A 17836-nucleotide genomic window follows, 5' to 3' on the forward strand; every position below is an offset into this window, starting at 1 on the left:
ATTTTGGTTTCTCATGGGAGGTGGAGTGTAAGTTGTTTGAGGATTTTGAACATTTTGGTTTTTGTATGAGAGATTTGGGTGAAACTTGGTGTTTTCATTGTAATAATTGGAATAAGGGGTACCACTCTTGTATGCTTGGAAAGCATTTACTTGTTCATTTGTTCCCCTACATTCACTTTGGTCATGTCCCAAAGTTCCACAATTCTCACATATCCCACTTGGGATTGATGAGGATGCCGTCATGGCATTAACATGATGCTTTGGTGATTTTGAGGCTTCTTCAAGTTTAGCCATAGCTTGTTCAAACTTCAAATTGATTGTGTCAATCTGAGCACTAAGTTGAGCACCCAATTGAGTAACGGAGTCAACTTCATGCCTTCCTCCTCTAGTAGCCTTGCGAGGTCTACTATATTGTGAGTTATGGACCGCCATTTCCTCAATCTTGTTCCATGTTTGATTGTCATCAACTTCGGTGAACATTCCATTTGATCCCATGTTGAGAATGTTCCTTGAATCTTCATATAAACCGTTCCAAAATTGTTGTACCAAGAACCATTCGCTAAGTCCATGGTGAGGACATGAGCGACAAATTCCCTCAAAACCGCTCCCAAGCTTCATACAAAGATTCTTCATCCCTTTGATTAAAACCCGTAATTTGAGCTTTTAGCATGTTAGTCTTTTCCGGTGGGTAGAACTTTTTGTAGAAAGCTAAAGCCAACTTCTTCCAAGAATCTATTCCGAGAGTGGCCTTGTCAAGGCCCTTCAACCATTGTTTCGCGGTGCCGATTAGAGAAAAAGGAAATAAGACCCATCGAATTTGGTCTTGAGTCACACAGGTTTGAGAAATCGCATCACAATAGTCACAAAAGGTTTCTATATGAGAATGAGGGTCTTCACAAGGCTTCCCCCCAAATTGGCTCCTTTCGACTAATTGGATAAAGGCGGTTTTGGCAATAAAATTTCCGGTTAGATGTTGTGGTGTGGGAGTACCATTGGGTAGGTTCTCCTCGGTGGGTACAGAATGTGACGAAAATTTAGGCATTGTAGGTTGATTTTGTGGGGTATTTTGTAATGGGTGCTCCTCACCTTCTCTTGCAAAAGGGTTGATGAACTCAATAGTTGGTTGAACAACCTCACTAATACCTCTCAAATTCCTCCTAGCAAATCTCCTATTGTTTGTCAAGGTTCTTTCAATTTCACGGTCAAAAGGTAACAAATCACCTTGTGACCTTCTAGACATGCAAAATATCAAACAACTCGAAGATAATTAGAACAAACCTTGAGGAGTTTTACTTCCCCAAGGCGAAGAAAGACACAACTAATAACAATAAAAGAAAATCTAAATCAAGTAAACACTGTCCCCGGCAACGGCGCCATTTTTGATCGTCCGTTTCGTGTTCACAAATAAATAGATGTGGTCGTTCGGTCACATCCGAATCAAAACACAATTTATAGCTTCACAAAAAACTCTACAATTAGTAAAGAGGCAAGTAAAGATCGGATCCCAAGGGACGGGAATTGAGATGAGATTTCTATTGAAACTAGTAGTGTCTTAGAGGTGTCACAATTTGGGTTGATGTAGAAGGTCACTAAACTAAATAGCAATGGAAATAAACAAGCAAGATGAATTGAAAGGGTATGAACCGTTTCTGGAGGAATGAAATAGCAATCGTGAAAGATCTCACAGCTTGTTCGTCTAAGCAAGGTGCTTGATGAGTCTTGACGGTATGAACCATTTCTGGAGGAATGAAATAGAAATCGTGAAAGATTTCGATTCCGGCTAGCTTCCTTTCGAGATAGTGCCAAGGCTCAAGAAATCCGTGAAACATATCTTGACTTCCTTCCCTAACGAAGTATCCATTTAGGGTAGGGAGGTAGGGTCGCATTTGGATTCCCACGTTCTTACGGTTTTGAACTTGAGCGAGCATCTCGAGAACTTCCTCTTTAGTGGGTTTGTATCTTAGTCCAAGCGGTATTATTTGTGAGTTACCCTATTTGTAGGGTACGAAGGTGTTTCTTCGGATAGGATTCAAAGGCATTCCCGGGAAGTATCCCTGGGTTTTGGGTATGTGGTTGACCACTAAGTTAGAGTAGGGATTGAAGTATAGGGGTGCCAACTCACTTTCTAAGACATTTATGAAATGGAAGCCCCCAAGTTCATGTACTGGATCTGCAAGGGCTTGATTACTTGACTTCTTTTTTATTACTGCCTTGATGGGCGACGAAGTGATCGTCACCACCTTACCATTTAATGAGATTTTGATTTTGATCGGTCCGTTTCGTGTTCACAATTAAATAGATGTGGTCATTGGGTCACGTCCGAATCAAAACACAATTTATAGCTTCACAAACAACTCTACAATTAGTAAAGAGGCAAGTAAAGGTCGGATCCCAAGGGACGGGAATTGAGATGAGATTTCTATTGAAACTAGTGGTGTCTTAGGGGTGTCTCAATTTGGGTTGATGTAGAAGGTCACTAAACTAAATAGAAATGGAAATAAACAAAAAAGATGAATTGAAAGGGTTGTAAACAATTGATAAAAAGCACTAGGGTGTCATGGGGTCATAGGGGATTCATGGGAATTGATCATACAAACATGTTCTCAAATTATAAGCAAGCAATTATTGTTGTGATGGATTGAGTTGGGTTATATCTTACAATCCTAGGAAAGTTTGGGTCCCGGAGCCGAATCGATTAGATTGTACAACACCTACAAGTTGACTTAGTCTTCTCTACTCAACAACGTGCATGGTCTAATGAGACTCGAGTTGGTTTATGTCTTACAAGTCTCATTGAAAAGATAGGAGATGGTAGTAAATGCAAGGATTCATAGGCTTAACATTTCATCAAACATAACATGTGCATGAGTTGAAATCATAACAAGCAAGCAAATAAACCATGAAAGCATATTCATTTAAGCATGAATCATTCCCCATGTTGGTTTCCCCTAATCACCCATTAACCCTAGCTAAGAGACTACTCACTCATTATCATGTTGATCATGCTAGCAAGGTTGTCAATCATACCAATAAAAGGAAACATGATGAATAAATGAAAGTAATTAACAATAATTAAAGAGGGATTAAGAGAATTATACCTACTAATGATTCCAATAATAAAGCAAAGATAAAAGAAGTACTTGATGCTTGATTGAGAGGTTGTCAATCTCCCAATAATAACCCAATTAATCTTCAATTACCCAAAATAAAGGATGAACAAAAGAGAGATTAAGGAAATAAAACTTGTATTAGAACTTGATTAATTGTTGATTACAATACTAAAGAGAGATTTGATTGATATTAACTACTCTAATTATTGATAAGAAGAACATGCTCTTCTAATTAGACTAATGGGGTATTTATAGTGGAAATTAGGGGGATGCATTAGGGTTAACTAAGGGCTAAACTAGTAATTACACTTTTTAGTTTGAGTAGGGAGGAGCCGGTATTTTTCGAAGGAAGGGCTTCTTTCTTTGTAGCTTGGAGAAGACGAAATTGCACTGTACAGGAATCCGTGCGTTTTGGAGTCGGGACGGGCGGATTCAGGTGGTGGAACACGGGCGTCTTCAGGTGAATCCGGGCGGATTCTGGTGGCTGCAAACCCGAGCGTCTTAGGGAGAAAACGCACGGATTGTGCTTGAGGAGGACGGGCGGATTGTGGAGAAACCGCACGGATTGTGCCTCAGCAACATTTCTTCTTCTTTTCTTCCCTTTTCTTCATAAATTCATTGGGGATTTCCTTGGGGACTCAAGGATCCTTTCTCAACATTGCTCGTCTACTATAATATGTACAAAGGCCTTCTAATCTTGTCTCTCCTTGATGCTTGGTCATTGAATTCGATCAATTTAGTCTCGTTTTGCCATGAAAATAGAAGATTTGCACTCCTTTCTTACCAAGGGATCAAAATCTCAAAGAATATGCAAAACAAAGAACTAAAGACAATAAATGACCCAAATATGCACTAAAAAGCATGGGAACAAGGCTAATTCGGGGGCTAAATATGCGCTAATTATGGTCACATCAGATTTTCTGGTGGAGGGTGGATGTTACCGCTTTGCAAGCGTGAATCCAGGGTCTTCCCAGAAGTATGTTAAAGGATGCCTCAATGTCCACTATTTGGAAGTTAACCTTTCGCTCAATTGGCCATGTGGCTATGGTTAGGTTAACAATTCCTACTACCTTTCGCCGTGTACCATCATATGCGCGAACACCTTGGTTGGTAGGGGTCCAATCCGACTCTTTCATGCCCAATTTGTATTCCATTTTCAAGGGTATGACATTGACTGCGGAGCCATCATCTACAAAAGTCATTGGCACATTCTTCTTTAAGCAAATGACAGTGATATAAAGAGCCAAGTTATGACTAGCACCAAAGGGTGGCAGATCCTCATCCGAGAAAGTAATAGGATTACTTAGCTTTGGTGATTCTTGGAAGACCAAGTTGACCACGTCGTCGGGTGTGGAGTTATGTGCCACATTTAGTTTGGCCAAAGCTTGCAGTAAAGCTTGGCGATGTGGGAATGAGCTTGCCACTAGTTGCCGGACCGAAATATCAGCCTTTGTCTTCTGTAGTTGCTTTAGCAAATGGTCGGTAGAGCCTTCTTCATTATCATTCGGTATGACCATATTGGTTGGACCGTTCGCTATAGAACCATTTTGAGAGGTGTTTTCGTATGGGCGTCCTGAACGAGTGAGGTGGTCTACATCTTGATCTTCACAATTTTGGACTATTTCCTCACCGACTTTGACTAAGTAGTGTTCAGTGAGATACTCGTCTTCATCATCATCGGCCCATATTCCATTGACAGTAGCAAGTTCTCTCATTCACATGATTTCAGCCTCTAATTGGATAATTTGGTTGACTAGCTCATCAACCATGGCTACTACTTCTTGCATTGTAGTGTTTTGAGAGAAGACTAGTGGTGCACGTTCTTTAGGTGTGGCGTTGGGGCCATGTAGGGTTGCCACTTCACTCTCTAGTTCCCTGACTTGCTTATCCACACTCTTTGTCCATGCAATGAAATCAGTGATGGTTGGAGAAATGGTAGAGTAGTTCCCTTCATTTTCTATTGCATGAATTTCATCTTTGACTGGAGAAATGAGGTGTGAACAATCTATGGTAGATTCTTCACTTGTAATCACAAGAATTCCAAGAGGATTCTGAGTGTTGTTAGGCTTACCTCCAGGTGGGATTGGTAGGCGACCGTCTTCAATCATATCTTGAAGTACATTTTTCAGTTTGTATCATTTTTCTGTATCATGTCCCTTACCTCTATGGTATTCGCAGTATGAATTCTCATCCCAGAACTTAGATTTCTTTTCTGGTACGGGTGTAGGGCCTATGGGTTGAAGTTTACCCAGCTTCATCAACCTTTTCAGAGCGTTGGAATATGTGTCCCCTAGATTTGTGAATTTCCTTGGAGGAATACTCTTCTTAGATGGCCCGAGAAGGTTAACTTCATCAGTTTTGCTAGTAGAGCCGTAGGAACGAATTGTTGAGCCTTGATATCCACGACCAATCGTTTTGGACAAGAGCCCTTTACGGATGTCATCTTCGATCCTCGTCCCTAGTACGGTTAAATCTTTGAAGGTCTTGATGTTTTGATACCTCAAATGGTTTGCATAGATGGGTTTTAGGTTGTCCACGAATATCTCCACGAGAGTAGCTTCATCCGGACATCCAACAAGTTGAGTACTAGTCTTCCTCCATCGACTTAGGAAGTCTGTGAAACCTTCTTTCTCATTTTGGGTAAGAACCTCTAAAGTGCGCATGTTGACTTGATTTCAGCATTATCCGCATATTGTTTAGCAAACTCGATTGCGGTATCATCCCAGGTAGCGATTTTCTTGTGCTCTAGCGAATAGAACCATTGTTTTGGGATGGTGTCAAGAGATGAAGGAAAGATCCTTAAGAACATCTCGGGTTTAATGCCTTTGATAGACATGTAATCCCTGAAAGCATGGATATGGTTCAAAGGGTTTTCATGCCCCTTGAATTTATGGATATCCGTGATGTTGAAGTTGGTTGGAACCTTGGAACTCACGGCCTCATACTTGCGATTTTTTTCCCTATAAATGTCATCCCCCTTGAGATACATAAATTGCTCCTCCAAATATATGAGTCGTTTCTCAGCTGCAGTCATACCCATGGGAGGGTTTTCGTCCCCGAAGTTATTCACGAATTCATCAGACACTTCACTTTCTCGAGGAGGCCTCGTTTCCACGGCATATATTCGACCCTCAATGGTGTCAAGGCGATCATACACTTGGTCTTGAGTAACTTGGAGACGATCTAGCACGGCTAGGATTTGATCATTACCATTCTGGAGTTGGTTGAAGTTCACGTCGCTTGTTTCAGGCATCTTGGAAACTGAATAAGAGATCGACGACGAATCAAAACACGATCGACCATTCTAGCACACTTACTCGAAAAGAAATGTTTTGACTCGTGAAATGGGAGTGTGCCACTTGTGTCAAGTGATTTTGGAGGAAATGACAAAGTTTGAAAGATGTTGGTCCTAGTCAACTTTAGGGTAGTTGTAGGAGTGGACTCGAAGTGAGGTTTTGAAATGGGTTTTGAGGCCCGAATTTTGACTCGATAATTGGACAGAGTTTCGGCTGATTTTGCGCTAATATTAGGCCCAAGTTTCGAAAATTTTTACATTTTAAAGAAGGATTTTGATTTTACAAAAATCGTCATGGTTTTATTTAGAAATGGTGATCACATATGGTACAAACATTATACAAGCATTATAACGGAATGCTGAGTGCATTTAAAAAGGGTTTTGGTTTAAAGGGTGGGTTGCCATACCGAACAATCAAACCCGAAGTCTGTGGAGAGGTTCGTACCAAACAAGAGTAAGGCCGATTCCTAGTCCGTTTCCTCAAGTAGTGAAAGTCCTTTATACAAACAAGAGTAAGTACCATGGTATGGATGACGTCAATCGCTATCCATCCTTGGGCCCAAATAAGAATTAGGACCGTTTAGACGGGACGATTGGTCGAATGGGTTGGGTTGGGCCTAGGAAGGTCGAATAAACGATCTAGGAAGACCGAGTTATGAAAACCGACAATTGTCTTGTACAAACTATTCCCTAACCTTGTTCAAGTTTTACCCTTTTGGCTACACGTAAGTGTATTACTCCCCATCGGAGTCGCCAAACTGTGGACGCGGGCCCAAAGGGGCGCTTGGGAAACAAGCGTTTGCATTTGTGGAGTCGCCACCAATTTATTGTGGAAAATTGGAAACCGTTCGAATACCTTGTGCCATGTCAAGACACAAAGTAGTGACATGAACACCAAAAACTCGTTACCCTAAGCATTCTATGTCTAGAATGACTCTCGTGGAAGCCAATGAACACGGATGTTCACAGAGATCTGGAGTAAGGGGTGAGGGTACGTATTAGGAAGCTCTTTTGATTGAACACCTAATCCCGCTCGCCTCGATAGCGGCCTCTACTAATGATTAGGGAAAATTGTCCATACTCGATATATTGTCGATTTATATGCATGCAATGCAACATCCAACAGATTAACCCTAGCATGTGAGAATTAGACTAAGTCGGTTAACACGCAATTTAATCATACAATTGGGTCGAAGTAGGAATTAGGTTGATTACATGTGAAAGACATACAAACAATACAATAAAAGAAATACAATAATAAATACAATAAAGAAAATTACAATGATTACATTGGATTTATTGATTTATGTCGAAAATACTTTTAAAATGGATAATTTGAGAAAGAATAAATAAATAAATAAACGAACAGGAATTAGGGTGATAATACGATTAATAGTAAATTAAATACGTAAACTAATAAACTAGGTCAAAGCAACACGGGAGTTCAGGGACATAAATCAACCAGGAACAGGCGCAGCAGAGCTGCGTCCCATAGAAGAGGCGCAGCAGTTGCTGCATCCGTTCCTTGGCTCAGTTCTGGCTGTGACTCCGGAATTGTAAATTGTTAATGTTCGTTGGTGAATTTAATGATCGATTATGAATAATTGACTCGGATGAAAGTGATTAGCAGGTTATTTACATGTGATTAAGGGTCATAAAAACAGTAAACATGGATGAAATCGATTAGAACGAATATTTACAAGATTAAGGATTATTAATTACAAATTAACAAACTAATGATTGAAAAAAAAAACTTATTAATTACAAATTAACAAACTTATTAATTAGACTAAACAGGTTATTAATGACGAATTAATGACGGTGACGACGAATAACAGATACAAGTTTATCAACGATGAATTCCAGAGATTCAACATGGGTAAATCGAATCTCTAAAACCCGAATTGATTTTAATGACGAAGACCCGCAAATATGAATTACTTGGGATTTAAGTCAGGAACTAAAAGATGAATTAATTATTAATGATGTATTAATGATATGTCAGATTAATATGCTTAAGTTATTATGTCAAAGAAACAACGAATGATTGAAAAAAACAAACAAACAAACAAACAAATTAACAAAAGCCGAAGGAAGAAGAAAAGAAGCAGGAACTGCGGCAGCCTCACGAAGAGGCGCAGCAGGTTCTGCGTCCCTTCAAAGAGGCGCAGCAGTTGCTGCGTCCTTTCTCGACGTCTGTCCTCTGATAATCCGTAAAAAAGGCTTTAAATACGGTTTTCGAAATCGGTTTTAAGAGTACTTTCGACATAAACCTTACAATATGATTATAATAATAAAGAACAATAATTAAAAGAAGGATTATACACCCTCAAACTTACATGTTTGACGAAACGAGATGAACTAAGTATACGTTTAGTGATCCTCGACTCGAATGTAGACGAAAGCGCCCTCGTAAGAGGAAATTATACAGATTGATTAAGTTGATTATTGTGTAGTTGGTCAAATTGGTCGGTCATGCAAAACGAGGCTGGTACTCAGAAAGATCCGAGCTTACGTGGTCGAATGTTCAAGCACGTAGACGCCAAAAAGTAAAAACGTGGTCTAGAATGCAAAGGGAGAAGAGAAGGGCGGACGCTCGCGTGAGAAATAGAAGGTCTCTATTTAAACTAATCACACGGAGGAAGTTAGGGTTTCGGAGAAACATTGGAAGTGAATCTCGAAAAGATATGACAAGATACAAAAAATACGCAGAAAAGGACTTGGGAAGAGGCGTAGCAGGCACTGCGTCCCTTGGAAGAGGCGCAGCACCTGCTGCGTCCTTTCCCAAGTGGTTTTCTCCTGCGGAAGAAAGATTTCCGTGTTTTGGTTATGGAATAACGGATTAATCTTGTTTTCCTTAATATTTGGTGTGAATATTACGGGAAATTCTTTACCAAAGATAAAAAGATTGCAAAAATATGGAATAGAAATATCCGGAACATTCCAGAACATTCTGACTTGGTTTTAGAAAATAAAGACGGTTTTTTGACCCGGACTCCAAATGTACTCTAATTACTGCCAAAACAACCGTATCGGCACGTAGATGATAATTAAGATGTAGACACAAGTTTTTGAGCGATCACTTGACGATAAACTTACGAACTGTCACAAATCGTTCCGCGTACCAAACATGCGGCTCAATCATCACCGAGTGGTTTGCGGGTGGTGCAGAAATGAGGTATCTACACCTTGGAATAAACGGTAGCCAAGGAGTTATCACACCACAAGGTACTCTTGACTAGGCCTTAATCCATGGGTCAAAGGAAACTAGCATGACACATTCTAGGGTGTTTTAAAAGTATTCTAACAAGCGAAGTCTTAAGAAGAAAAAACATCTACTAGGGCCTATATACACTTGTCAAGCTTCCCAAGTAGACGGTTTCACAAAATTTTTCTAACATGCAAACTACATGCCATGATGCAACTAACATTTATACATCCTAATGCATGTGCTTCTACCAACTAGTATGCCAAGTAATCTAAATGCAATCCTAAATTCACATTGTTTTACCGCATCAATCAAAATAAAGCCACATAGTCATTAACATAAAGAGGAAAAAGGAGATTGGAAAGATCATACCATGCGGTCTTCAATATCCTCATGCCTCGGATGTGGCGTAGTCAATCAATGTGAACAAGGATGAACAAATACAATATATACAAACAATATATAGAAGACTACACTACAAAGGAAATGAACATGTTTTTGGATTTCTTAATTTTTCAAATTTTTTTTGGATTTTTCGAAATTTTTGATTTTTTGAATTTTGAATAAAAGTCAAGTTAGAATTTCCCATCCCCACACTAGTATGGGCACAATGGCCAATACGATAGAAAATTATTCAAGTATGATGCATGATTTCTATACTAAGTGCAAACTATACTAAACTACACTACATGATGCATGTGTTTTTGTTATGGCGGAGAGCATAATTTAAATTAGCTCCCAATGCATATGCATGGACTTCCCCAAACCAAAATAGACATTATTTCTAACGTCTTGAATTTCGGGGTAGTTCATGCGCATGGAATGCAATGCATGAAACAAAAGATTGTCATTTTGGATTTTACAAGTTGGGAACAATAAAAAAGAACACCTGAATGAAGCCAAGGTGTTAGTCCTCCATGTTTCTAGGACTCCACAAAATAAATGATCAAGATAAAATAAAAACAAGGGAAGTAGACAAACCATAATGGAGGTGTAAGAGTGTAGGAGCCTCCAAAGTTTGCTAATCTTCACCCATCGTTTCATCATCATCATCATCATCATCCTCCTCCTCTCTTGAGGTATCATCAACTTCCATAGATGTGGAATCGTGTCCACTCTCACTTTTACTTGCTTGTTCTTCCTCACTTTCCTCTTCCTCTTCTTGAGCTTCTTCTTCTTGAATACCTTCTTGGACCTCTTCTTCTTGAACACCTTCTTCTTGAACAACCATCTCCTCTCCACCCGGTCTACTACCACTAGGAATGCTAGGAAAGAAACTTCCCTATCCGCCCAACTAGGCAAAGGACATGATGGATCAAGAAGTCCTTGCCTAGCTAGATGTAAGAGGGGAGGATATTGGGCCTTGTAAGCATCCACTCTATCATTATAGGCTTGCTTGTGCATTTCCCTCATGAGTAGTGTCAAGTAATCATTTCCCACTTCGACATCCTTGGGTTTGAACTCTTGGAATTCAAATGGGTAAGGTGGGGTGATAATGGAGGAGGAGGGCTCGTCAATATCGCCTCTTTGTTGTTAAATTATATACTCGGTCTCCTCGGAGAGTGGAAGAAGGTAGTTCGGTCGGTGAATATTCAATCGGCAAATTTTTGAAGGCAAGGTGAAGGATCTAGCTTCATTGGTTAACCACCCATATTTGGTGTCAAGAGAATCATGCTTGACCCACTTAAACTTGTGAATCATGGTGTCCATATCAATGAGATGGCCTCCTTTAACCGCCACATAAGTGTTGTCTTTGTTGAAATTTGGGTTAATGTGCTTGCCAAATGGGTAACTAGTTCTCCATTTACAATAAAAGCGGTGCCCTCTTTACCACAATCGACATTAAGCCATCGTTCAACCAATAGTCTTAGAGCATTATATGGCTTAGTAAATTCCCTTCCTATGTTCAAGGCCGACTCAAGAAGAACACAATCGAGCTTGGTAAGATGATTAGTGCCATTTCTTGCTATCAAAGTATTCCCAATGACCTTATGCCAAACTCTAATGCCCGGATGGTGGACTAATAGAGCACGACAATCATGAAAGCGCACAAATTTCTTTCCCGAAATTGCCTCCCAAAGAGGGGCGGGGTCATACTTGTCGGGGATCTTTGTATATTTCGGGCTATCACTAAGGCCTAAAATCTTACTCAATTCGCCATAAGTGATGCGTCTATCAACATTTGCAAGACGAAACTTGATGTGGGTTCTAGTCTCCACCCTTGTGACTTTCAAGGAACTAAAAAATTCCAAGGTGAGGGAGGGGTATGTCAATTCTTTCATGGTAAACAATTTACCCAATCCCATAAACTCAAAGAAGGTTTTGGTTTGTTCAAGAACACCCAACTTTGTCAAAGCATCTTCACAAATAAATTTTGTAGGCATAATGGTCTTCATAGCAAAGAGAACAAATTTTTCCCTATGAGAGTCGGAAGTGAAAATTACCTCTGGATAATTGGATAATTGAGCAATAACCGGTGTTGTTGATGTTGTAGCTTCCATAGGGGGATCTTGTTGAACCTCCAACCTTGCCTCATGGACTACCAATGCCTTTGACAATTGTTTTGCATGAAGAGCTTGTTGCCTTTTTGAAAGTGTCTTCTTTGGGGGTGCCTTGCTTGTTACCTCCTTTAGTTCTTGCCATTATCCTTTGCATAATTACACCAATGAAAGATTGAAATCTTCAATTTTTAGTGATACCCAAATCGATTTAGGATGAATGTTGTTTAATATCCTAAAAATCGACTCAAAAGTTGAAGACTTTGGTGTTTGAATCAATTGTTGTTGCAAAAGGAGTGATTAATTTTTGTTGTGAGGAAGTTTGGATTTGATTTTGTTTAATTTGGTTGAGGAAATTTGGTTTTGTTGATGTGGAGGATGAGGATTTTTGGGGTTTTTGGGTTTTGGGTAGTGTTTGAATGTAGAAGAAATGAAAATGAATGAGGGAATAGGGTTTAAAAGACCTGTTATGTTTGAAACAGCAGGGGAAGACGAGCGGACCAAGGGTCAGGACGCTCGGATTCTTCGTGTTTTGTCTCAGGAAAAGACGCCACAGGACGAGCGTCTTTCAGCAATGACGAGCGGATTTTTCAATTTGAGACGAGCGTCTTCCTGGACGGATGCTCGGATTCTGTTACAGGGAGAAACGTTAAAATTCAACAGCAGAAAGACGAGCGTCTTTCCTGTAAGACGAGCGTCCAGAATCAGACGAGCGGATTCTCAATTGAGACGCTCGGATTCTGTGTCAGACTCGTTATTTGAATTCTGCAGCTCTGCCAGACGAGCGGATTGTATCTTAGACGCTCGGATTCCTTGACGACGATCGGATTCTCCTTTTGGCCGCTCGGATTCTTCCTTGACCACACGGATTCAGGTCCATCCGTGGGTACTGCATAACCCGTATATTTTCATTCTTCAATTCTCGTGTTCTTCATTGTAAGGGCACTACAAAGGCATGAATAGCCTAGCCAATTGTTATCCCCACACTAAGTTAAAGCACTACACATTAATGAAATCATAAGTCCCTCCCTCACTTCTCTAAAAAATGATGAATATCTTGATCAAGGCACAAAAATATAAATCCAAAAATGACAAAGAATGCAATGTAAAAATTGAAATGCAAGTTAGGGAGTTAGAATATTTACAAATGGTGGTTTAGGGAGGACTCCACCAAACTCTCATCCAATGTGAGATGTCAAGGGGGCATGTTCAAGGTGTTGTTGATGTTACTCAACACCTTGAAGAAGTAGTCGAAAGCTTGTTCGTTATCATGATAAAGGTCCTCAATAGATTTTTGCACTTGTTGTTCTCTGTGATGGTCTTGGTTCATAGCATTACCAATATAGGGATTGAATATCCCCTCAAACTCATCATCCCAAAGACCGCAAACTTCGTCTACTTGATTATTAAAAATTTCTTGAGTTGATAGAGACAACTCTCCTTCTTTCTTGTTTTGGCCAATAAGGCCATCCTCTTCACTTGTCATGGGTGAGCTTTTCAAGCTCTCATTGTTGCTATTTCCTTGCTCTATTGATGGAGCATCATAAACTTTCTTTTTCCATTGGAATTTCGACTTCTTTCTATCATCCTTCCGGCTATAATGATCAACCATAAAGCATGGTTCATGCAAACGGGGAGCTCTCATGGTCTTGTCAAGATTGAAAGTTATGGTCTCATCTCCCACTTCTAGAGTAAGCTCTTCGTGCTTCACATCTATCACCGCACCCGCGGTGGTCAAGAAAGCTCTACCTAGGATGATAGGAATATTGGAGTCTTCTTCCATGTCAACAATGACAAAGTCCACCGGGATGAAGAATTTGCCAATTCTCACGGGAACATCTTCCCATATCCCTAGCGGTGTCTTCGTCGATCTATCGGCCATTTGGAGTGTGATGTTGGTACATTTAAGCTCTCACATCCCTAGCCTTTTACTAACCTAATACGGCATAGTACTCACGCTTGCTCCTAGATCACACAAAGCCTTATTGATCGTGGTGTCGCCAATGGTACACGGTATTGAGAAGCTTCCCGGATCTTTATGTTTCGGAGGTGAACTTCCTTGAAGGATTGCACTACTCACCTTAGTGAAGGAGATAGTCTCAAGCTTCCGGATCGACTTCTTTTTGTAAGGATGTCCTTCATGTACTATGCATAGGCGGACACGTGATTGATTAATTCCGTGAAAGGAATCGAGACTTCCAAATTCTTCACAATTTCCATGAATTTTCCATGTTGGTCATCAAACTTAGGCTTAGCTTGACGACTTGGGAATGGAAGTCTAATAACAATGGGCTCCTTCTCCTTGGCCTTTTCTTCACTTTTCTTTGAAACTTCTTCTTTTGTTGGTTCATCTTCCTTAGAGTTTTGCACAACTTCTTCTTTGTCACTAGCTTCCACAACTTCATCCTCAACTTGCTTCTTTGGTCCTTCATATCTCGACCACACCTTAAGTGAATGGCACTAACCGTTTCATGTCTTGGGGGGTTACTTTGAGGTTGTAATTGCCCCTTTTGTATTTGTGAGTTTGAAGATGCTAGTTGGGTCAATTGAGTTTCCAACATTTTTGTGTGGGCTAGGATGTTGTTGATGGTGATGTCTTTTGCTTGGCTATCTTTTTGCATTTGAGTGAAAAATTCTTGTTGATTCTTTTGCATTTGGAGGACCGCTTTTTGAACGTCAAAACCTTGGTCATTTTGTTGATTGTATGGAGTTTGATTTTGGTAACCTTGGTTTTGGTTGTAAAAGGGTCTTTGATTTTGGTTTCTCATGGCAGATGGGGTGTATGTTGGTTGAGGGTTTTGAACATTTTGGCTTTTGTATGAGAGATTTGGGTGAAATTTGGCGTTTTCATTGTAATAGTTGGAATAAGGAGTACCACTTTTGTATGCTTGAAAAGCATTCACTTGTTCTTTTGTTCCCCTACATTCACTTTGGTCATGTCCCAAAGTTCCACAATTCTCACATATCCCACTTGGGATTGATGAAGATGCTACCATGGCATTAACATGATGCTTTGGTGATTTTGAGGCTTCTTCAAGTTTAGCCATAGCCTTCTCAAACTTCAAGTTGATGGTATCAATATGAGCACTAAGTTGAGCATCCAATTGAGTAATAGAGTCCACTTCATGCTTTCCTCCTCTAGTAGCCTTGCGAGGTCTACTATATTGTGAATTATGGACCGCCATTTCCTCAATCTTGTTCCAAGTTTGATTATCGTCAACTTCGGTGAACATACCATTTGATCCCATGTTGAGAATGTTTCTTGAATCTTCATAAATACCATTCTAAATTTGTTGTACCAAGAACCACTCGCTAAGTCCATGATGAGGACATGAGCGACAAATTCCTTTGAATCGCTCCCAAGCTTCATACAAAGATTCTTCATCCCTTTGCTTAAAACCCGTAATTTGAGCTCTTAGCATGTTAGTCTTTTCCGGAGGGTAGAATTTTTTGTAGAAAGCTAGAGCCAACTTCTTCCAAGAGTCAATTCCAAGAGTAGCTTTATCAAGGCTTTTCAACCATTATTTTGCGGTGCCAATTAGAGAAAAAGGGAATAAGTCCCATCGAATTTGGTCTTGAGTCACACCGGTTTGTGAAATCGCATCACAATAGTCACAAAAAGTTTCCATATGGGAATGAGGGTCTTCAATAGGCATTCCCCCAAATTGGCTTCTTTTGACTAATTGGATAAATGCGTATTTTGCAATGAAATTTCCGGTTAAGTGTTGTGGTGAGGGAGTACCATTGGGTAGGTTCTCCTCGGTTGGTACGGAATGTGATGAAAACTTAGGCATTGTGGGTTGGTTGTATGATTGAATTTGTGTTGGGTTCTTCTCACCTTCTCTTGCAAAAGGGATGATGAACTCAATAGTATTTGGTTGAATATCTACAACCTCACCAATACCTCTCAAAGTATTTCTGGCAAGTCTTCTATTGGTCGTCAAAGTTCTTTCAATTTCGTGATCAATGGGTAACAAGTTACCTTGTGATCTTCTAGACATGCAAAATATCAAACAACTCGAAAACAATTAGAACAAACCTTGAGGAGCTTTACTTCCCCAAGGCAAAGAAATACACAACTAATAGCAATCTAAGAAAATCAAATCAAGTTAACACCGTCCCCGGCAACGGCGCCATTTTTGGCTGGACTCACTTGAAGTTTAACTTTCGGTTACTTGTCGTTAGAAGCACCTAGACCAAAACAATATTTATATCTCCACAAACTACTCTACTATTAGTAAAGAGGTAAGTAAAGGTCGGATCCCTAGGGACGAGTATTGATGTAGGATTTTCGATTGCAAGTAGCGGTGTGTAGGGGTGTCACGATTTGGGTTGAGATAAGAAGATCACTAAACTAAATAGCAATAAAAGTAAACAAGCAAGATGATTAAAATGAGATGTAAGCAATTGATTAAAAGCACTAGGGTGTGATGGGTTCATAGGGGATGCATGGGAATTGATCATAGAAACATATTCTCCAATTATAAGCAAGCAATTATTGATGTGATAGGATCGAGTTGGTTTATATCATACAATCCTAGGAAGGTTTGGGTCTCGGAGCCGAATCGATTAGATTGTAAAACACCTACAAGTCAACTTAATCCTCCCTACTCAACTATATGCATGGTCTAATGAGACTCGAGTTAGTTTATGTCTTACAAGTCTAATTGAAAGGGTAAGTGATGGGTAAAAAATGCAAGGATTCATAGGCTCGCATTTCATCAAACATAACACGTGCATAAGTTGAGATCACAACAAGCAAGCAAATAAATTATGAAAACATATTAAATTAAGCATGAATCATCCCCCATGTTGGTTTCCCCTATTTACCCATTAACCCTAGTTAAGGAAACTACTCACTCATTATCAAGTTTAACATGTTAACAAGGTTGTCAATTATATTTACAAAGCAAAACATGATGAATAAATGAAGATGATTAACAATAATTAAAAAGGGATTAAGAGAATTATACCAAATAATGATTCCAAAATAAAGCAAAGAATAATAGAAATACTTGATGAATGATTGGAAGGTTGTCAATCTCCCAATAATAACCCAAATAATCTTCAATTACCCAAAATAAAAGATGAACAAAAGAGAAATTAAGGAAATGAGATTTGTATTAAGACTTGATTAGAAGTTGATTACAAGATTAAAGAGAGGTTAGAATGATACAAACTACACTAAAGATTGATAAGAAGAACATGATTAATCTAATTAGACTAATGGGGTATTTATAGTGGGGATTAGGTACACAAATTAGGGTTTACTAAGGGCTTAAATGACGATTAAGTCCTTGAGGAATCGCTCCTCTCAGAAAAGATGCGTCCCGGGTGTTAAGACGCTCAGATCTTGTCCCAGCCTTCCTTTTCTTCTTTTCTTCTTCTCTTCTCCCAACAATCCTCCGGGATTTTGTCGGGGATGTAAGGATCTTCTTCATCATTGCCCATCTACTATAATATGTACAAAGGCCTTCTAGTCATGTCTTCTCTTTGATGCTTGGTCATTAGATTCGATCAATTTAGCTTTATTTTGCCATGAAAATGCAAGGTTTGCACTCCTCTCCTACCAAGGAAACAAAACCTCAAAGAATATGCAAAACAAAGGACTATAGATAGTAAATGACCCAAATATGCACTAAAAAGCATAGGAACGAGGCTAATTCGGGGACTAAATATGCTCAAATATTGATCACATTAGAGTGGTACACTGTCCGGAAGTGTT

General features: G+C 39.6%; 2 non-coding genes across 2 annotated transcripts; both read left to right on the forward strand.

The window, feature by feature from the left end:
• The first annotated feature begins 562 nt into the window (after positions 1 to 562).
• Positions 563 to 670, forward strand: LOC141624789 (small nucleolar RNA R71). Its single transcript, XR_012534594.1, has one exon. It is a non-coding gene; the product is annotated as a small nucleolar RNA R71 (small nucleolar RNA).
• Positions 671 to 15426: 14756 nt separating this feature from the next.
• LOC141625811 (small nucleolar RNA R71) lies at positions 15427 to 15533 on the forward strand. Its single transcript, XR_012535563.1, has one exon. It is a non-coding gene; the product is annotated as a small nucleolar RNA R71 (small nucleolar RNA).
• The last annotated feature ends 2303 nt before the right edge of the window (positions 15534 to 17836 follow it).

The sequence above is a fragment of the Silene latifolia genome, chromosome X (assembly GCF_048544455.1).
Source record: "Silene latifolia isolate original U9 population chromosome X, ASM4854445v1, whole genome shotgun sequence".
Classification (NCBI taxonomy): domain Eukaryota; kingdom Viridiplantae; phylum Streptophyta; class Magnoliopsida; order Caryophyllales; family Caryophyllaceae; genus Silene; species Silene latifolia.